This window comes from Piliocolobus tephrosceles, chromosome 2 (genome assembly GCF_002776525.5).
Source record: "Piliocolobus tephrosceles isolate RC106 chromosome 2, ASM277652v3, whole genome shotgun sequence".
Classification (NCBI taxonomy): Eukaryota; Metazoa; Chordata; class Mammalia; order Primates; family Cercopithecidae; genus Piliocolobus; species Piliocolobus tephrosceles.
This window is the reverse complement of record NC_045435.1, coordinates 7,190,543-7,213,421: the sequence shown is the minus strand read 5'-3', so window position 1 is coordinate 7,213,421 and position 22,879 is coordinate 7,190,543. Positions and strand designations below refer to the sequence as shown.

Here is a 22,879-nt window from a genome sequence, read left to right as displayed (position 1 = left end):
CAGTCCTACAGCTGCAAAGAAATGAATTCTGTCAATGACCTGAGAAAGCTTGGAAGCGATTCTTCCCCAGTAGAGACTGCAGATGACAATGCAGCCCAGCTGACACCTTGATTGCATGCTTGTGAGAGCATAAGCAGAGGATCTATTTAGGCCATGCCTGGACTTCTAACTTTCAGAAACTATGTAGTGATATACATGTGTTGTGCAAAGCACTAAGTGTGTGGTAATTTGTTGCACAGCAATAGATTACAAATACACCAACGAACAAGACATTATCATTGTAGTGAAAGCTTTAGACACTCATAATAAATTCTGACCCCTGCAGGGATGGCAAATTGCAGATGAGCTTATGTACTATGATGGAGTACTGCAAACATATATTTGGAGAAATCTGTGGCATGCTGGGATAGGTGCTGGGTCTTGGAGATTATTTTAATATCTACTTTATAAGGTAGTTGTAAGAATTAAATGTGATAATGCAGGTAAAAGCTGTTTAATGCAGGGTCTGGCGCCTTCCCTGGCGTGCAGCCCAGTGAGTGTGGCTCTTGCCAACTTAATATTTCAATGAGGTCACGTTTCTGTCAATATGCACAAATTATAATAGCAATTGATTTGCAGATCTCTTCTTTCCTCCTCTCCTCCTAACCTACTAATCAAAAAACTGGTTAACTCTCCAGCTAACTTTCCCAAGTTCAAAGCAACGTTTGGCGCAGTCCTTTCTCAATTCTCACATAACAAAACAGCATTTCTCGGTTCCCTACAACGACCATCACTCAACACAAAAAATCAAGCAGGTCTGCCGAACCACTCTCATACCCAGCCCTGGTCATCTCCGCAGGAACAACTTCACTTCTGGTGAGTAAGGACTTCAATGAAGCGTTCATTAAGGTTTTCCCTCCACCGAAAGAAAGAATACCGTCCCCAGGATATTGGGCCCTATTATTTGCTCCCTGGAGAAAGTGAAGGGAGAGGAATCCCAAGGCGTGGCCTGAACGCCCTTTGGGGGCGTGGGCAGCCCGGAGCCCCAGCCTCTTCCACTCCAAGCACCAGGCGCGTCTTATTTACAGCCCCCAAAAGGTTACAAATCATCCGCCTTGTTTTCAGCCCCCAAACGGCTACAAATCATTCTGTTTAAACAAAGCGGTCTGTCTAAAAGGAGGGGCATAACAGGTTCGGGGCAGGGGAAAGACCGGGGAGTAGGCAACCTCCCTCTCGGCCCCGAGCCGTCCCGGGCGTGCAGCCGCCTAGTGCCACATCAGCGACGGCGCTGCACTTCCACGTTCCCTTAGGATGCAACCAGCGGGCCTGCGGGAGGGGCGGGCCCGAGGCCCTCAGGAGTGGCGGGTCGCCCGGCCAATCCGCGGCAAGTGAGGAGCAGCGGCCACCAATGAGCTGGGGCTTATGCCAGCCGCGGCCGCCGAGGCTCGTGCCCCGCGGGCGGAACAGATGAAGCACATCTGGACAGCTGTGCTGAGGAGCTGTGCGGCCCCCTTGCGGGCCGACGTCAGCCGAGCACGTCCCCCACGTCCTCTCCTCGCCACTTATTATTTATTCGTTTTCCCAAAGAAGCAACCCAAGTTTAAAACTTTTTCCACCCCTAATGCGAGACGTGGCCAGATCCCAACCAACACCCGGTTCAATTTTCATGGGGCTCTGGGATCAAAAGAACAGAAACAGCAACAACAAAAGCGCAGCCGCTGTCTGACTTTAAACTGGCAAAGTGGGAAAAATAAAGTGTTGAGTAAACAGACCAAGTTGGGTAAGTTTTGGATACGTGCTGGATATCATATTTCTCTTGCTGTGATCTCTATCCTGTGTCTTTTGCTGTTCTCACCAGCTTTCTCTTCATCAAGGGGAGAAAAGTAACACTTGCTCTGACAAACTGGACCCTTCACTCCCTTCTCTTCCGTTTCACTAACATTTTAATTTAATTTTTTTGGTTTGCTATTCATTTTTTTTAAAGTGCCTTAGTTTTAAATATACTGGGAACAGAAATTTGATTGGTATCCTGTTGTAAACCTCTAACTCCAAAATTTAATCTATTGATAAATGTATTTCTCTATTTTCTTTCTGTGAAAATACTGTGGACATTTGTAAAGCCAAAATCATTTTCTATCCCTGACTCTGGGACTGTTTTGATGGGAGATTGAGAAAATTATTTGATCTATTCAGAATTAACACGTTTGCTTCTGTTGATAGGGTGTTTAATATAAATTATGTAAAACCTAGATTACGCAGGTAGTTGCTGGATTTTTCACTTAAATCTGGAGGTAGTTGCAAGTCAAATATGTGTCTTTTCGGTATTCTCCCATCCATAGTGGGATACCTGAATTCCTTTATAAAAGTTAAAAAACAAACAAACATGTGACAGACCACCTGTGTGTTCATAAACTTATAATCGTATATATGTTATATAGTGTATATATACCCACATATAGTATAGTATATATACTATATATACACTATGTATACGATATAGTATATATACTCTATATATGCTATATATTTTTGTTGTTGTTGTTGTTGTTTGTTTTTGAGACAGAGTCTGGCTCTTGTCGCCAAGGCTGGAGTGCAATGGTGTGATCTCGGCTCACTGGAACCTCTGCCTCCCGGGTTCAAGCGATTCTCCCGACTCAGCCTCCCAAGTAGCTGGGGTTACAGATGCCCGCCACTGCGCCCAGCTAATTTTTGTATTTTTAGTAAAGACTGGGTTTCGCCATGTTGGCCAGGCTGGTCTTGAACTCCTGATCTCAGGTTATGTGCCTGCCTTGGCCTCCCAAAGTGCTGGGATTACAGATGTGAACCACTGTACCCAACCTTATAATTGTATATTAAAACAATAACTCTATCAAAATAATGTGCAATTGTTATACGTACATGCTTGCAGATAACTCCGGTATACATTTCAGGATTTAGAAACAGAATGATGAAAAATACTGACTTAGGTGAGTAGCCTGAGACCCACTCCATCTGAAACATCTATAATTCCCTCTGTTTAAGCAATGTTTTGGATTTGAGACTTTTGTCTTATGTTATTTACTGTCACGGGAGAGCTGGATAGAACGGATCTTTAATTTTTGGCTCAGAAAGCAGTAGATGGGAATTTAGTATGATAATTAAAAGTTGTAGGCTGGGTGCGGTGGCTCATGCCTGTAATCCCAGCACTTTGGAAGGCCAAGGCAGGTTGATCATGAGGTCAGGAGATCCAGACCATCCTGGCCAACATGGTGAAACACTGTCTCTGCTAAAAATACAAAAATTAGCTGGGTGTGGTGGTGCATGCCTGTAGTCCCAGCAACTCAGGAGGCTGAGGCAAGAGAATCACTTGAACCCAAGAGGCAGAGATTGCAGTGAGCCAAGATCACGCCACTGCACTTCAGCCATCTCCAGCTCTGGTGACAGAGTGAGACTCCGTCTCAAAAAAAAAAAAAACCAAAAACCAAAAACCAAAAAACAAATCTGAGTGTGTTTTTGATTCAGAAAGGTAATGCATACAAAGTGGATGGAGCAGCTCAAATGATTTGCAGGGAAGCAGGCTTAGAAGGAACAGTGTTGCAGAGAAGCAATGTAAAGAGCCAGCCGGCCTGGTTCAATTCACAGTCCCACAGTAAGTTACCTAGGGTGAGTTACTCAGCCCCCCTGTGCCTCAGCTTCCTCCTCTGTAACATGGAGAGTTTCCTCTTCTCTGGTGAGTTTCCTTCTCAGTTCCGTCCTCTCTAATGTGCTAATAATAATGGCACCTACATCATGGGGCTGTCTCGAGGACTGAGTTAACATACATTAAACACTTGGAATAGTTCTGGCCCATAGTCCCATAGTATGTCTTTGCTGTTGTACTCATTCTTTGTTACCTTCCTTCCCAGCCTGCGGTGTTGCACATCAGTTTCCCCGGCTGCCATTCTGACTTCTGCTGTAGCAACTGGTATTAACTGAGTGCTGACCACTTGCTAGCTGGCATTGTATGAGGCTATAAGGAGAGTCTTGAATGAGGAGTGAGGTAGAATTGATCTTAGGAAGATCTAGAAGGTTCTGGAAGTGCAGGGGATAGGGAAAGGCCGTCTGTTGTAGGATGGCTTCACAGAAGGACTTGTGTTTCTGGGAATGGGTTTTGACAAACAGTTTTGGTTTGGGAATGGGAGGAAGGGAAGGGATTATAGAGGAGCAGGAACATTTTAGGAGGAAGGAGACCCTTTGCAGGGGCAAAGGCACTATGGCTGGAAAGTGAGGAGCTATCCTGTGGATGTTGGGACATTGGGATAATCTGTGGGAGGTTAGTTGGAGGAAAGTTTGGAAAGGTGGGAGAGGTGGGAAGGGACTGCATGAATTACGTGATAAGGACAGAGAGGCTTGGGAGGTAGATTGGTGGGGAGATGGCAAGCCGAACTGTCAGCAGTTACACAGAAGAGGTGTTTCTGGAATAATCCATCTCTGGGGTCCCGTCTCCTCTCTTGCCCAGCATTCCCTTCCCATCTGCTCCACTGCATCCATCCAGGTCCTGCAGGTTGGGTGGGCAGGGATGGGCAGTGAGTCTGGGCCCTACGTTTTGGACTCATTCCATGGTGGCTGTCTTGGAGCTCCGCTTAAGTGGTCTGGTGCTCAGGGCAGTTACCCAAAAAGCACTGCTTTTTGTTAACAGGCCATGCCCTAAAATCTTTCACATGGATGTGATTGTTACAACCCTTCCCATCCACATACACGCCCATAGTGTATGCCGAGTAGCTCTTTCTCATCCTGCTGATAGAATCATCTACTCATATTTTAACACATATAACTTCATAATTTACCACTATTGAAGTAGATAAAAACTGTAATATGCACCTAAGTGGAGGATCAGCTTGGAGTTCCCTTGCTTTCTCTTCCCTGAGAGCATTGTTCTGTGGTAGAGAGGTATGCTTGGCGCTGCTGTTGACCACCAGTGGGACCTCAGGCAAGACATTGAACCCTTGTGGTCCTCCTTGCCATTATCTGTGAAATGATCTCTAAAGGCCCTTTTTCTCTCGGATGATCATTTATTCTTCTCCCATGATTCCTGGAACAGTCCATTATTCGCATATGGCTATTTGACACATCTATGACTATATTTTTCTGATCACTTAATACATGGTGGACGTTCCGATAATGGTCATGTCCTCCTCACAGCCTCCTGTGAGGGTTGGTACCTATTTGTATCCTGTTTTTCTAGTTGGGGAGACAGGAGCAAAGGAAGTTTAAGAAATTTGCCCAAGATTACATAGTGAACAAGTGGCAGGTGTAGACCAGTCTAACTTTGGAGCCCAAGTCTTAACCAATAGGCTATACTACCTTAGGTATAATACAGCTATGACTGCTCTTCTTGTTTGTGGTGGTGATAGTTGAGAAGTACATGGAAGGAAGATCATTGGAGAAAGGGCATATTTGGAGATATTTAGTTGATAAAATTTGCCCAGTGGGGCCAGAATATCAGCATGAATCTTGTCTATGAAATGTGCTCCACATGGAAACAGGAGACATTTGGATCTCATTGCAGACATGCACTCTGTCTTTTCACCTTGTTTGAACAAAATCCACATAGCACCTGGTTGTCTAGTAGACACTCAATACATGTCACTTGAATAACTGTCCCTTTTGGAAAAGGAAGTTGTGACTGCACTATTTTTATTTAAAAAAATAAATAGAGAAACTATGCAGTGTCTCAAGACTCACGGGAACATGGGGCAGACGCCAGGTAAACATTCTACTCCTGCTTTTGGGGCCTCCCGCTTTCTCTTTTTATTTCTGGAGATGCTGTGGTTTCGGGCTAAGAACTTCTCATGGTGAATATCAATGAAGGGCTCTTTTAGGTGTATAGTTATTAATCATACCCATTTCCTCAAATATTTTGTGTATTGAATCAACTTTAAAATATTCGAAAAATGTTTTAGTTTGCTCTTCATCTGAGGTAGCTGCTCTTTTCAGTGTGGCATAGTGACTAAGCACACAGGCTTTGAAGTCAGACTGTGAGGGTTTGAATTCCAGATCTGATTCTTACCAAGGTGGCCTTGGGCAAGTCACTTTCCTCTGGACGGTTTTATTACCTGTGAAATGGGGATACTCATACGCATTACATGAGAAAATCCATGGAGAGCATTTAGTATATTGTCTGGCTCACAGTAAAGCCTGTACGTGTAAGCAATTCTTTTTTTATTGTGGTAAAATACTTAATAACATAAAATTTACCATCTTAACCATTTTTAAGTGTACAGTTCAATGGCATTAAGTACATTCACATTGTTGTTTAACTATCACCACCATCCATCTCCAGACATTTTTCATCTTCCCAAACTGAAACTTCATACTCATTAAACAATAAATCTCTGTACCCCTTACTTTATCAGCCTCTGGAACCAATATTCTACTTTCTATTTTTATGAATTTGACTATTCTAGGTACCTCATATAAGTGGAATTATATGATATTTATTCTTTTATGTTTAGCTTATTTCATTTAGCAAAATGTCTTCAAGTATCATCCATGTTGTGGTATGTGCCAGAATATCCTTCCTTTTTAAGGCGGAATAATATTTCATTGTATGTATATACCATCTTTTGTTTATCCATTTATTCGTTGGTAGAGGGACTTAGGTTGTTTTCACCTGTGATGTTTAATTATGTGTCAACTTGTCTAGGCCACAGTACTGAGCTATTTGGCCAAACATTATTCTAAATGTTTCTTTGAAGGTATTTTTTAGATGATGATATGGTTTGGCTTTGTGTCCCCACCCAAACCTCATCTTGAATTGTAATCCCCACAATCCCCACTTGGAGAGAGAGGGACCTGGTGGGAGGTGATTGGATCATGGGGATGGTTTCCCCGATGCTGTTCTCGTGATACTGAATGAGTTCTCGTGAGATCTGATGGTTTTATAAGGGGATCTTCCCTTCTTGCTTTCTCTGTTTCCTGCCACCATGCGAAGAAGGTCCTCGCTTCCCCCTTTGCCTTCTGCCATGATTGTAAGTTTCCTGAGGCCTCCCCAGCCGTGTGGAACTGTAAGTCAATTAAACCTCTTTCTTTTATGAATTACCCAGTCTCGGGTATTTCTTTATAGCAGTGTGAAAATGGACTAATACAGATAAGGTTAACATTTAAATTAGTAGACTTTGAATATGGCCTCCATAATGTTGGTAGGCTTCATCCGATCAATTGAAGGCCTCAATAGAAAAAGATTGAATTCCACTCAAGAAGAGAGAATTCTGCCTCCAGACTGCCTTTGAACTTCAGACTACAGCAAGTCTTCCTTGCACCTTCAGTCTGCTAGCCTACCCTGTAGGTTTTGGACTTGCTAGCCTCCACAATTGTGTAACCCAGTTCTCAAAATAAATCTTTCTGTATATGTGTGTGTGTTTGTGTGTGTGTATGTCCTGTTGGTTTTGTTTCTCTGGGAAACCCAGGCCCCTAATTAATACACCATCTTTTGGCTACTGGGAATAATGCTGCTATAAACATTGGTGTACAAATATCTATTTAAGTTCTCATGCTTTCAATTATTTTGGGTGTACAACCAGAAGTGGAATTGTTGGATCATATGATAATTATATTTTTAATATTTTGAAGAACCATCCTACTGTTTTTTCACAGCAGCTGCACCATTTTATTTTACATTCCCACAGCAATACACAAGGGTCCTGATTTCTCCACATTCTTACCAACACTTGTTATTTTCTGTATTTAATTTAAAAAATAATAGACATCCTAATGTGTGTGAAGCATCTTGTGGTTTTGATTTGCATTTCTCTAATGATTAGTGATGTTGAAGATAATTTCATGTGCTTATTGGCCATTTGTAAATCTTTTGCCCATTTTAAAATTAGGGGCTTTTGTGTGTGTGTGTTGTAGGAGTTCTTTATATATTCTGGATATTAATTCTCTACCAGATATATTATTTGTAGATATTTTCTTGCATTCTTTGGGTTACCTTTCCACTGAGTTGGTAGTGTCTTTTGAGCATAACAGTTTAAAATGTTGATGGTCTAATTTCTTTATTTTTTTCTCTTTTGCCTGCACTTTTGGTGTCATATCTAAGATACGATTGCTAAATTCAATGTCCTGAAGCTTTTTCCATATGTCTTCTTCTGAGAATTTTATAGTTTTAGCTCATATGTATAAGTCTTTGTTTCATTTTGAGTTAATGTTGTAACTGGCCTAAGGTAATAAGTGTTTACCTTCATTCTTTCGCATGTGGATAGTTAAACAATTCATTAATAATTTTTATCAACCATTATAATGTTTGTCTCTATGTAGATATCATTAGCATAGACATAGTATAAAAATATTAATTCATTCTTGACATCATTTTTCTAATTATGTCTAAAGTACTGATTTTTTCTTATAGAATTACTTGAAAATTCTGTACTTGGATCAGGTGCAGTGGCTCATGCTTGTAATCCCAGCACTTTGGGAGGCCGAGGTGGGTGGATCACTTGAGGCCAGGAGTTCGAGACCAGCCTGAGCAACATAGTGAAACCCCATCTCTAGTGAAAACACAAAAATTAACTGGGTGTGGTGGCATGTGCTTGTAATCCCAGCTACTTAGGATCTGAGGCAGGAGAATCGTTTGAGCCTGGGAGGCAGAGGCTGCAGTGAGCCAAGATTGCACCACTGCCACTCCAGCCTGGGCAACAGAATGAGACAAACAAACAAACAAACAAACAAACCCCTACACTTTGTAGCTTTTAGTATTTCCAATGAAGAAAAAATATTCTTGTGATCAAATGGCATTGGTGGCTGATAGCTATTTTTTTTTTTAAGTATTTTTACCTTTTTGTGGTGTTTAGAATTTAAAAAGCAATATCCCCATGTTGAAAAAAATTGAAATAGATTGTATAGAGTCAAAAGTAATGGTTCCCCTTCTATTTACATATTTTCTTCCCTTCCATTACTCTTCCCACAGTTAACCTTTATTAATAGTCTGCTCTACATTTTTCTAGACCTTCTCCAAGAGTCCCTTCACAGATATAGATCTAAACATAAATATTATTTTAAAATATACATGGGACTATATTTTGTACATTGTTCCGATCTTGTTTTTAAAAAAGTCTCAGCAGTAAAAAATACACACATCTCAATCTGTCCACTGAGACTCAGAGATCTCATGAACATACTGTATCCTGGAGAACAGACAATGGCATTCAAGTGAAAGAATGTTCTTTTTCTATAAGACGTAATGGTGGTGTTGGGTTTCATTTGTTGAACAGGTCTGTTTGCACTGTTCCCTCTCTCTTGGCTCCTGTCCGTGAGCCATCAGATGGACTGTTTCCAGTCTTGATTGACTTTCAATGCCCTTGCCAAGGACTCTCACATTTGGCTGTCTCAGTGAAAGCTTGGAAGACAACAAATCCTTTCCCACATCCACCCATCACCACTTCTGAGTTGCCCGGGGCCCCTCTGGTGCCATCAATAATCCTGAAGTGGCAACAGGTCCAGAGGCAAATGCCTCCTTCCTTCCTGTTGTTTTGTGCAAAGATTGCTATACTTTGTGGCTTAGTTTATTTCTCCTTCAAGAGAAATTTTAAAAAAGTGATCAGCAAGGTGGTGCTTTCCATGGCAAGGAAGTGGGTGGTACGCCTGCACCTTTCTCCAGAATTCCTGAAATACCACAGACTTAAAAACACATACACAATATTTTATTAAATTCTTTTTAGTGGATGAGAAAATTGATTTTTAAAAAATATGATATGCTTAAGGAAACTGATGTTTAGAAAGGTAAACCGTGCTGCTTGTAAAATTCCACAGGCTTAAAAACACCTACACAATATTTTATTAAATTCTTTTTAGTAGATGAGAAAATTGATTTTTAAAAAATATGATATGCTTAAGGAAATTGATGTTTAGAAAGGTAAACTGTACTACTTGTATAGCAAGCAAAGAATATGAAAATTTCCCTGATTTTAGTTCTCTTTTCACTGAACATTCCTGTTGCCTCCAAAAGGCAGCACATTGCCCTTGAGAATTCTACAGACTAGTCCTGTGGTACTTAACCAATGTGCAGCTGAATTGCCTGTGGAATATTTAAAAAATACACCCATGCTTGTCCTGCCCCTGGAGATTCTCTTTCAGAAGGTGTGGAGTGAGGCCAAGGCATCTGTGAAAAGCTCCCCAGAGATCTGATGGTCGGCCTGGGTTGAGAACCATGGATCTAGTGGGAGGAGTTTCCCAGCCAAAGTTCCAAACCCTCACAGGTGGGCTGGTGGCCTTCATTCCTGATGATGCTTAGAACTGGCCTCAAGCAGTCACAGTTGGAGGAAAGCTCTACCTAAGGTCCTAATTAAAAACAAATAAATTGGATGGAAACGCCTTCTTCTTGGGATGTTTACAGAGGTTACTTTTTTATCCTGTTGCCTCATTCCCATGAAAACTCACTTGTCTAATTAAGCTGAGAGGTGGAATCTTTCTCACCAATTTTTGTAGAGCTGCTATTGACTTCACTTTTTTGGGAGCCAGACTTCCCTCAGTGCTGCAGTTATTTCGTGGTAGTAACATAGGTGTTTAGGAGACATCTGAATTCCCTCTCAATGACCTGAAAGTATAATTAGTTCATTTTCTTACTTGAATCAACAACTAGGGTTGCCAAATAGATCCAATTCTTAGTAGAGACTGTGTCTATCTCAGACCCAGAGTTGACCACTAATTACATTTCAGTAAAAAATATTACTTTTAATTTATCTTAAATTTCACAGAAGAAAAAGAAGCCAAAGTGAAATTTAAGGAAGTTTTGACCTTCAGACAAATATCTCTTAAAACAAGACATATTAGTTCCTTAAAGATTCCTCCAAAAAATATCAAACTGTTGGGATTATTAACTACTCTCATAAAATTCAGAATACATTCTTCATACCCAAATAGGCCTACATTTTATATAACTACCTTCACATTTTAAATTAAAAAAAGGAAAAAGTTCCAGATATCACTTTGATATGTCTAGGTATGGAACTTTTTTTTTTTTTTAACACCTTTTCTCCTGATATGTCCCTTCTTTTTTTTTTTTTTTGGCTATGAAAATTAATTTATCTACAAATTGAAGTGAAAGATATTCTCACATTTTCAGCAATTGTTGATGGATTATTTCCTCAAATCCCAAAATCGACAAGTAAGGAAAAGCATACCATAAAGGAAAACCATAAATGAAAAGCAAAATTTCCTGATGTACAATTATTAAATTTCCCATATCTCCAGATTATCTTCCTTTCTTTTTGTTATTATTATTTTACTTTAAGTTCTAGTATACATGTGCACAACATGTAGATTTGTTACATATGTATACATGTGCCATGTTGGTGTGCTGCACCCATCAACTTGTCATTTACATTAGGTATATCTCCTAATGCTATCCCTCCCAGCTCCTCCCACCCCCCGGCAGGCCCCGGTGTGTGATGTTCCCCACCCTGTGTCCATGTGTTCTCATTGTTCAATTCCCACCTGTGAGTGAGAACATGCGGTGTTTGGTTTTCTGTTCTTGCGATAGTTTGCTAAGAATGATGGTTTCCAGCGTATCCATGTCCCTATAAAGGAAATTAACTCATCCTTTTTTATGGCCGCATAGTATTCCATGGTGTATATGTGCCACATTTTCTTAATCCAGTCTATCATTGATGGGCATTTGGGTTGGTTCCAAGTCTTTGCTATTGTGAATAGTGCCGCAATAAACATACGTGTGCATGTGTCTTTATAGTAGCATGATTTATAATCCTTTGGGTATACACCCAGTAGTGGGATGGCTGGGTCATATGGTATTTCTAGTTCTAGATCCTCGAGGAATCACCACACTGTCTTCCACAAGTTTTGAACTAACTTACAGTCCCACCAACAGTGTAAAAGCATTCCTATTTCTCCACATCATCTCCAGAAACCTGTTGTTTCCTGACTTTAATGATCACCATTCTAACTAGTGTGAGATGGTATCTCATTGTGGTTTTGATTTGCATTTCTCTGATGGCCAGTGATGATAAGCATTTTTTCATGTGTCTGTTGGCTGCATAAATGTCTTCTTTTGAGAAGTGTCTGTTCATATCCTTTGCCCACTGTTTGATATGGTTGTTTGATTTTTTTCTTGTAAATTTGTTTGAGTTCTTTGTAGATTCTGGATATTAGCCCTTTGGCAGATTAATTCTGTAAAAATTTTCTCACATTCTGTAGGTTGCCTGTTCACTCTGATGGTAGTTTCTTTTGCTGTGCAGAAGCTCTTTAATTTAATTAGATCCCATTTGTCAATTTTGACTTTTGTTGCCGTTGTTTTTGGTGTTTTAGTCATGAAGTTCTTGACAGGAGACACAGAGGTGTATGCTCAGGCTGCTCCAGCTTACTGCGTGGAGAGAATTTCCAGGCTGAGACACAGGGAAAGGAAGGCACGTGCAATTCAGACTCCTGATTTGAGGAGAAGGTGTGAAGAGGCTGGGGAAACCAAGGCTGTTAGAGTTCATAGAACAGAGTACCAGGAACGAGAGAGATGCATGGAGAGAGAGGACCCTGATAACTGCAGAGGGGCCCTCAAGGATTCAGCATTGTACTGATCAGCACCTGCATGTGGGGAAACGACCGGGGACTGGGGGCCAAGCTTGTTGGGGGAAGAGAACAGAGCCTGGCTCTCACCAAAGGCTGGGAATATTGCCTGTTCCTTCCAGTCAGACTGGAAAACCCATAATTCACAGAGTACTGGTAGAACAGTCAGGAGAGCCTTGCCTCAGTAGTGGGGAATAATTAGCAGTCTAGAGCACTGCTCCATATTTGCCTAATAAATCATGAAAAAGCAATTCGCAAAAGTATTAAACTGCATCTAAGTTACTCAAGCTCATTCCAGAACAGAGTTCAAGAATATTTATGGGAATATTTACTGGGTATATACCCAAAGGATTATAAATCATGCTGCTATAAAGACACATGCACACGTATGTTTATTGCGGCACTATTCACAATAGCAAAGACTTGGAACCAACCCAAATGCCCATCAATGATAGACTGGATTAAGAAAATGTGGCACATATACATCATGGAATACTATGCAGCCATAAAAAAGGATGAGTTCATGTCCTTTGTAGGGACATGGATGCAGCTGGAAACCATCATTCTCAGCAAACTATCGCAAGAACAGAAAACCAAACACCACATGTTCTCACTCATAGGTGGGAACTGAACAAAGAGAGCACTTGGACACAGGGTGGGAAACATCACACACTGGGACCTGTTGTGGGGTCGGGGGAGGAGGGAGGGATAGCATTAGGAGATATACCTAATGTAAATGACAAGTTGATGGGTGCAGCACACCAACATGGCACGTGTATACATATGTTACAAACCTGCAAGTTGTGCACATGTACCCTGGAACATAAAGTATAATAAACAAACAAACAAACAAAAAGATAATTTATGGGAATAAAAAAATATCCAGTGCCAAACAAGGTAAAATTCACAATGTCTGACAACCCAAAATAGTAACATAGTTTAAAATGGAAACACAGCACTCTCCCTGATTGTCCTGGAGGTGAACTTCCATGCACATTTTTGTACCCTTAAGGAACCCAGCAGTTTAAGCCTTCAGTGTAACGTTTTATACATAACAATCTAGAGACTGCCAAACCATGTCTGTGTTGACATGTATCTTGGCTTCTGAGGCAGCACTTCCTCTTTCATGTCTATGACTGTTTTAAAAAATATTTTTTCTGTGTTTGATACCTTCAACCTTGCCATTGGATTATGGTCAGGTACACTCAGCTGAGATATCGGCCAATTACATTGTGCATCCTAAGGGGTTGGAGCTAGGAGTTGTAGGTAATGGTGGTGGGTGGGTGAGATGGGACAAGTTTTCTGAGGTCAATGTATGACTTAGATTCAAAGCCTTAGAGAGCAGTAAGGACCAAACCAGGCAGGCCAAGATCTTGGACAGGTCTGAGGGGGCTAGCTCAGCCAAGTTCCAGAACCAGAAGCCCTTTGGAACTCAACAGGAACATACGGAGATTGAAGTGAGTAAAGTCTCATTAGGATTTGGTCAAGGCTAAAGAATCAGAGCTTGTTCATTGGCAGAGGTTGGAGACTGGGTCAGAGAGGAGTGTTCTGGGATCATGCATGGAGTTACTGCTCTAGAGGTTCATAATTGAGAGCCACTATTTGAGCCTGGGATGTATATTCTTCCTCTGAGATTTGGAAGGTTTTAAATTTGGTTTCCAGGCCTATTCTCTGATTCCTTCCCGTCCCCCAAATTCAACCTGACACTCTGTCATTAGGATGTCCCTAGTTAGGCACCTGGCTGCCAGAACAGACATGTTTTCTTCAGATTGGCTGGTACCTGGACATTCTTTCCCACTCTGCCTATATAGAAATGTGGCTTTTCTGCATACAACTTACAAACCTTTTGGCTGCTGGAAAATGCTAAGTTTCTTAAAATATCATAGCCCAGATGAATTTGTGGGAAAGCTCCTACTTGAAGATGGTGACAAGATATTACTGTTATTTGATAGAAATTTTACCTGCTCTGGGAGATAAGAATGGGACTCAAGGATCAGTCTTTGGGAAAAGTGGAATTGAGTTGGTCTTTTAAAGGAGGGGGGTCTTAAAATCACTGTTTCACCTAGAAAGCATTTTTAATAAATGTTATTGGAGCTTTTTATTTTCACTCCCAATGGCTATTGTACCATGGATTGTGTAACTAGAGTTGGGGTGTAGAGATGAAGAACAGATGCTAGTCATTATTGTCATGACCACCATGATGGTCTGGATGGCCAGAACAATTCACTTACAGTTTTTAATAATGACAAAGACAACAACAACAACAATAGAAAGTAGATGGAGTAAGTTTATACTTTAATTTCTTTCAGATCAGTATGGATTAGAGGAGCTTCTGCCCTCTCTGTGTTTTCCAATGAGAGAAATAGATACAGAAGAGATTAAGAGAGCATAGGAAGGGGCTTCAAGATGTTTGACTAGAGACACCTGTTATTCACCTCCTCCACAAAGGAGGACCAAAACAGCAACTAGATAAGCATGACATCAAAGAGAGTATTTCAGAGAGAACACAGGAACTCAGTAGGAAAGTGACAGGAAACCTCTTAGGCGTGGAAGGAGAGGAAAGCAAAGCAGCTGGCCCAGCTGAGGTCGGAGCCAGAAGAGACTCCTCAGTGAAGGAAAAGGGAAGGGAGAGAGCCATGCGTTCCACATTTCCACAATGGACTACTGCAATCCTAGCTACAGAGTGCCCTTTGGCTCTCACAGACCCTGAGACTAGTATAAGAAACTTCCTGGAAGGCCGGGCGCGGTGGCTCAAGCCTGTAATCCCAGCACTTTGGGAGGCCGAGACGGGAGGATCGCGAAGTCAGGAGATCGAGACCATCCTGGCTAACACGGTGAAACCCCGTCTCTACTAAAAAATACAAAAAAAAAAAAAAAACTGGCCCGGCGAGGTGGTGGGCGCTCGGGTTCCAGCGCTGTGGTTCCAGCTGCTCGGGAGGTTGAGGCAAGAGAATGGGGTAAACCCGGGAGGCGGAGCTTGCAGTGAGCTGAGATCCGGCCACTACACCCCAGCCTGGGCGACAGAGCGGGACTCTGTCTCAAAACAAAAACAAAAACAAAAAAAAAAACCCAGAAGCTTCCTGGAGCCCACATGATGGCATTGTCTCATAGAGGGATTTCGCCATGGGTCACACATATAGCCCAAGACTGAAGCAACTGCAGCGTGGTGCCCTTTTGAGAGCTCAGGCCCAACAAGACTGCATCTTGCCCTGGAGACCTACAGCCCATGAATCTCCATATCCCTGGAGCCCCACTGACATCCCCTTACATCTACTCAGATGGTTGCAAAATACCAATGACATTCTTCACAGAAATAGAAAAAACAATCCTAAAAATTGTATGGAACCAAAAAAGGACCCAAATAGCCAAATTAATAGTAGGCAAAAAGAACAAAGCTGGAGGCATCTACTACATGGCTTCAAAATATACCACAGACCTATAGTAACCAAAACAACATGGCATTGGTACAAAAACAGACGCATAGAGAAGTGGAACAGAACAGAGAATTCAGAAATAAATCCACATATTTATAGTCAACTGATTTTCAACAAAGGCATCAAAAACGTATATTGGGGAAAGGACACCCTGTTCAATAAGTGATGCTGGGAAAACTGGATATTCATGTGCAGAAGAATGAAACTGTCTGAATGAATAAACTGCTGTCTCTCACTATATTAAAAAAAAAAAAATCAGTTCAAAATGGATTAAAAGTTTTAAGACCTGAAACTGTAAAACTATTAGAAGACAACATAGGGGAAACACTTCAGGACATTGGTCTAGGCAATGATATTATGATTAAGACCTTGAAAGCGCACACAACAAAAATAAAAATAGACAAGTGGGATTATGTTAAACTAGAAAGCTTCTGTATAGCAAGAGAATCAACAGAATGAAGAGACAAACTTTGAATGGAAGAAAGTATTTTTCAACTAACTATTCATTCGACAAGGGACTAATATCCAGAATATACAAGGAACTCCATCAACTTAACAGAAAAAAAAATCCCATCAGATATTTCTCAAAAGATAACATGCAAATGACCAACAGGCGTATGAAAAACTGCTGAATATCACTAACCATTAAAGAAATGCAAATCAAAACCACAATTAGATATTATCGCACCCCAGTTAGAAAGGCTGTTATGAAAAGGACCAAAAGTAATAAATGCTGGCAAGGATGTGGAGAAAAGAGAACTCTTATACATTGTTGGTGGGAATGTAAATTCGTAAAGCCATTATGGAAAACAATATGGGGGTTTCTCAAAAAAATAAATGTAGAACTACCATATAGTCCAGAAATTTCACTACTGGATATTTATCCAAAGGGAAAGAAATCGGTATATCAAGGAGCTACCTGCACCCCCATGTTTATTGCAGCACTATTCACAATAGCCAAGGTATGGAATGAACGTAAGTTGTCTATCAGTGAATGAATGGGTAAAGAAAATGTGGTATATAGATATACAATGAAATACTGAGCCACAAGAAGAATGAAATCCTGTCATTTGCAGCAACAGGGATGGAACTTCAGGTCATTATGTTAAGTGAAACATGCCAGGCACAGAAAGACAAATATCGCATGTTCTTACTAATATGTGAGAGCTAAAAAAGTTGATGTCAGGAAAGTAGAGAGTAGATAGATGGTGGTTACCAGAGGCTGGGAATGGTGTGGGAGGAGGATGAAGAGAGGTTGGTTAATGGGTACAAATATACATTCATATAGAAAAGTAAGTTCTAGTGTTTGATAGCACAGTAGGGTGACTATCATTAACAACAATATATTATATATTTCAAAATAGCTAGAAGAGAAGGTTTGAAATGCTCCCAATACGAAGAAATGATAAATGTTTCAAGGATGATAGATATCCCAGATACTCTAACTTGATCATTACATATTGTATGCATGTATCCAAATAGCACATGAGCTCTGTGAAGATGTAAAATGATTATGCATCAATAAAAAAAGCTAAAAAGAGAGAGCATAGGTGAGAGCTCTCTGCTTTTATCTAATGAGCTCCGGATTGCCTTCCATACTCCTGGACATGATACTAGGAAGTCTCAATCAAGGGCCAGATTATGCCTTCTGGAGAGAAATGCACTGGAAACTTGATATAATCTAATTGATGTTAATTGTGATAAGTGTTGCTGATTTTACTTTTGGCTTCATACATAATGACTTATGTTTTGTGGTGGTAATGAGTAAAACAGGTGGGATGAGTTGATGAAACTGCTTCTATGCCCTGATAAGTCACTGTGTTCTGATTGGTTCTCAGATGGGAGTTGATTTTTCTACAGGAAGAGAATTAGCTTACCAATGTGAAACCACTGAAGGCAAAGTCAAGAGAAGTTTACTTTGCCTCCATTGCAGTCTTATTCCTACGTCCTCACTTTTTTCTCTTCCCTTTATTCTCCTTCCTTTTCTCCCCAAACTCATGATTTCCTTTCTGTCAGCAACTCTCTCCAGGTTCTCATTAACACAGAAATTGTGAAGATTCAGAAAAGACTATGAGGGGATATTTTTCCTCCGTGTTTCTGTGAATCTTACATTTGGACTGGAAATAGAATTTATACACCACCTTAGGGGGTCCTTCCTCAATTTTTCTGAAATTAATAGAACCCATTTTTTTTTTCATAATGTGTTGAAGGAAATAGTTTTTGAAAAGTTGGGAATGGAAAGAGATCAACTGAGAGGAGATTTTTACTTTGAGGTATCCTCTCTCTGGCATGAGATGAGTTGTTGTGAAGGGAAAAGCTGGGGGCTATCTTTGGAAACGCACCCATCCCTGCTCCCAGAGGGCTCCGGGCCCACATTTTATGGAGAACAGCATCTGCTCTCACACTGAGCCGGGTTAAGCCTTTGAATTTTCCTTTGCATGTGTTCTCAATCATTGATGGTGTTGAATTACGAGGCATTTTGCTAGATGTGGGAATAATTTTTTTTTTTTTTTTTTTAAGGCAGAGTTTTGCTCTGTCACCCAGGCTGGAGTGCAGTGGCACGATCTGGGATCATTGCAACCTCTGCCTCCTGGGTTGAAGCCAGTCTTCTGCCTCAGCCTCCTAAGTAGCTGGGATTACAGGCATGTGCCAACACACCCGACTAATTTTTTGTATTTTTAGTAGAGATGGGGTTTCGCCATGTTGGCCAGTCTGGTCTTGAACTCCTGACCTCAGGTGATCTGCCTACCTTGGCCTCCCAAAGTGCTGGGATTATAGGCATGAGCCACCACACCTGGCCAGGAATGAAATATTCTTAATGAGGAACCTGACAAGGTCTGAAAAAGTAGATTTTCAGGAAAAGCCACAGGCTCGAAGTGTATCATCTTTCCTTCACGGTTTGGCACATCATTACTTTCCTTTTCCGTGAGTTAGTTAACAAATGACATTTAGAAATATCCTCATTCCCACTGTCCACATGCCAAAGATCAGCCTTTCATGTTTTTCCTTAATTGTCAAAGAAATATTTGAGCATCTAAGCTGATACTCTTTATTACTGTGGGTGTGATTTGGGAAACAATTCTTGGAGGGCAACTCTGAGTCTGTGGTGAATAAAAAAGTGAGGATAAATGTGAGTGAATATTGTTTCTGGTGTTCTCTGTGCAGCTGGAAAAATGATGAGCAAGTTAGCTTAATTAGCTGAGCATCTTCCTCTTATTGAAAGGGTGGTGATGGTCGTGATTGGAAAAAGCTGTTCTTGAGTGGCGTCCTTTTAGGAAAGACTGTGGTTTAAATGGGCTTGTCTGCAGGCCTCACTTTTGGGTTTACCTCCACCCTCAAGCCATCCACCGTCATTAGCCACGTTCCTAAAATTAATTTATTAGAGGAACTGTTTGATTCAGGAGATAAGTGGGTTTTGCTTGGGGTGGTTATGGGGTTTAGGAGGGTCTGCTGGTTAGTTCCACTGAGACCCTGAACAGTATGAAGGGGAAGGCTAGTTAAGAAGCAGAAAGAGAATCCCAGCACTTTGGGAGGCCGAGACGGGCAGATCACGAGGTCAGGAGATCGAGACCATCCCGGCTAACACGACGAAACCCCGTCTCTACTAAAAAATACAAAAAACTCGCCGGGTGAGGTGGCGGGCGCCTGTGGTCCCAGCTACTTGGGAGGCTGAGGCAGGAGAATGGCGTAAACCCGGGAAAACCCGGGAGGCGGAGCTTGCAGTGAGCTGAGATCCTGCCACTGCACTCCAGCCTGGGCGACAGGGAGAGACTCCGTCTCAAAAAAAAAAAAAAAAAAAAAAAGCAGAACGAGAAAAAAGGAAGCCAGTCTTCTCAAACATTTTGTTGGAAGTCTGCTGAAAGATTCATTTTGCTCTGTGCCCCACAGATTGCATAGCTGGTTCTGCCTCTATGCTTTCAGGTCGCTCAAGTGTAACAGGAGTGAGAAATTAGAATCAAGGGCCCATTTCATCACTTTCTTCCAAGTTTCTGTATCCACATGTGCACCGTATGAAACTGCTGTCCATATCCTTGTCTTAATTGATTTAATGTTTAATCTCCTTTAACAGAAGGTTTACAGAGGTCTCTTTTCTTCTTCTAGTACAACTTGTATACTTATTTAGAGTCTGTAGTTAAAAGGGTGATTCAGGTCTTGGCAGTATGTGATACTTCTGTCCTTTGAAAAGAAGTCATTTTAAAAATATTGGTTTACTTCGTTTTATGGTAACAAGACAATACACCTTCTTATTTATTTCATATGTGCACTCTACTTTCACTCCAGCAGGCCTTATTTCTTAAGCAGGAGACGAGAAATAGCTTTATTGGTTGGCAGGTGCAAGTGCTGAGACTAGCACTGACGACTGTGAATATTCATTCCTGAGCTGTATTTGTGTTCAGACTCAGGCGAGGGGTGCAGACTGGAGTGTTCGTCTATTCCCCTTTTGTGGGTTTAGATGAGTGTGAGATGGTTGGCTTGGCAGCTTGGCCTGGGTGAGAGAAGCAAAGTGATGGGTGGCCCTGTTCCCTGTGGGAGCCTTTACTTTTCCATGCTTACACATTGAACGTCTAAGCTGGCTGCTCAAATAATCAAGAGGCAGACTTGGTAAAAATGTGAATAAATGAGTGTAGTTACTATATAGCCATTAAAGAAAAATCTGCTAATGGTGACTCAGTAGTGCCTCCCTGATTGTAAAGGACAGTATCTTCTGGTGAGCTGTGAGCATGTTCCATGGGTTGACAATCAGATTTGCACGTCTGATGACATTAATTGCAGGGTGCTATGGGCCAGGTTTCTGTAAGTTGGGTGGAGGTGGCCACTGGCAGTGAGTACAACGCCCAGGGGGAAGCATGTGAGTGGGAGGAAGAAAAGAGAGAGCTTTCTGGAGCTGTTGCAATGTGTATGCTGGTGAAATCGACTTGAGCATTAAGCAGCATCTCCCAGGATTGTTACTTACTGAGTGGCACGTCTTCAGTACTCATGATTTATGGGGAACTTGGGCAGAGGTAAAAGTGTGGTAAGTTTTAATACTGTGTTTTCTTACTAGTTGCTTTTGACATGCATACAGGTTTGTGTGTGTGTGTGTGCGCGCGTGTGTGTGTAAAACTGACTGTAAGATGTCACGTTTCAGCCTATTGATTTTTTTATTCCAGAAACTTTTCAGCATTACCTAAGAAACAAAGGCTCAATTTTGGCTGCTTCACTCTTATCCCTTCTGCCACAGTTCTAACATGCTTGATCTGCTGAGACCAAGGATGATCAATGACTCAGAAGGCAAAATGGGATTTAAACACCCAAAGGTTAGTTTGGCATTTCTGCAGTAACCTTTGGTGTGATAAAGTGAAAAGAGCAAGAGCTTTTGATTCATAAAGACCTTGTTTGAATCTGACTGTACTGTGTATTTATGACATTGTGCAAGTGACTTTTTGTGGGTTGTAGCTGATCAAGGCAAAGCTAATACTAGCCTAATGCTGATGATTCTGTGGAAATTTTGTTTCATTTTATGTTGGGATCTAGCATTGTGGTTGGATAGGAAGAGCTGATGTTGAAGATATGTGCCTTAAATGCTTCTCTTGATTTCTGTAGCATTTTCTTCCTCTGGGAACTTCAGGAATCTGGCAGCTGAAGCATTAGGTCTACCAGGCACTCTTTTTATCCGTCCTTCCCATCCATCCATTTATCAACACTTAGGTACCGAACTGCTTACTATATGCCAGGCATAGTTCTAACAGCTAAGGATTAAGCAGTGAAGAAACATAGAAAAAAAATCCTATATACATGGAGCTTTCATTCTAGTGAGGGAGGAATGCAATAAACAAAATAAGTCAGTAAATTATGGGTATATTAAAAGGGAATGTGTTACAGGGAAAATAAAGCAGGAAAAGAGGATACGGTATTGAGGCAATTTTAAATAAGGTGATGAGAGCAGGTCTCATTGAGAAAGAGCTCCCTTGCAGAGCTCTGAATACACAGTGCCTTCTTGTTATTACCAGCTGGCAGTGCTCATTGCCTTGTCTTTCTCCTGTTTATTCACTGAGGCCTCACCATTTTTGGTCCATGAAAAATATAATTGTTTGAGAGCACAGAATATGACTTTTGGGTTTTCCTTTAGGGCTATGTTAAGGTGTTAGTAGATGCTAGTTAAAAGATATATTAACATAAAAAGGGGCTCTCTTTTCTGCCCTTGCTGGGTTCCTTATACATTGGGTACCTACCTGCAGAGCTTTTTTTTGCATAACCTCTCTAGTCCCTCTTGTACGCCCCACACAAACCTCTGATTATGCAGCTAAGTATGGCCCCTTGTAGAGCTGGGCCTCTGCTTCTAGTTTCTTGGAGGAGCAGGCAGGCATGGATTGCCAACCTAACTTCATGCTTTTGTACAATAGCAACCTCTGCCTTCACCATTTCCTGTCCCAACATCTTGAAAGGAGAGTGTCTCATCATCAAGAAAAGCCTCTCACTTTCTCTGTCTTGGTCCAGGAGGTAAGGGAACAAAAAGGACCAAATAAGCCAATCACATCATGGTGTCACTGGGACCTGGAAGCAACCTTTGCAGTAAGAGGATGGGATCCACATCAAGAAGATACCCAGTTTTCTGTGGCCCATGATGGATCACGAGTCAGTGAATGTTCATTAGCTTTCATAAAAGGGGATATCTGCTTTCTGGTAGTTTTCAAAATGTTAAAGAACCCCTTTAGAAGCTAGGAGCAAAGTTTAGCGTGTGAAGCTCTGTGAAGGCCATGGATGCCTTTTAATTTGGGATTTAGGAGAGCTTAAATTCCCTCTGATACATCCTAAGTTTCCCAAAGACAATGTGAACGGATGCCGGCTGGGCAACGTCTGCACCTCCAGCTGAGATGAGATATGGTAGGGTTTAACTTTCATTTCTCCTTCCTTCCTTCCTTCCTTCCTTCCTTCCTTCCTTCCTTCCTTCCTTC

At 41.4% G+C, this 22,879-nt stretch overlaps 1 protein-coding gene across 2 annotated transcripts in view; it reads left to right on the top strand.

The window, feature by feature from the left end:
* The first annotated feature begins 1,410 nt into the window (after positions 1-1,410).
* The window catches only part of TMEM45A (transmembrane protein 45A), a 75,541-nt gene continuing 54,072 nt past the window's right edge, over positions 1,411-22,879 (top strand). The window contains exon 1 of one of the 2 annotated variants that reach the window (XM_023212106.1): positions 1,411-1,759. The gene's annotated coding sequence lies outside the window, so the exon portion shown is untranslated. The remainder of the gene's footprint in view (positions 1,760-22,879) is intronic. The other variant, XM_023212113.3, reaches the window with a different exon arrangement.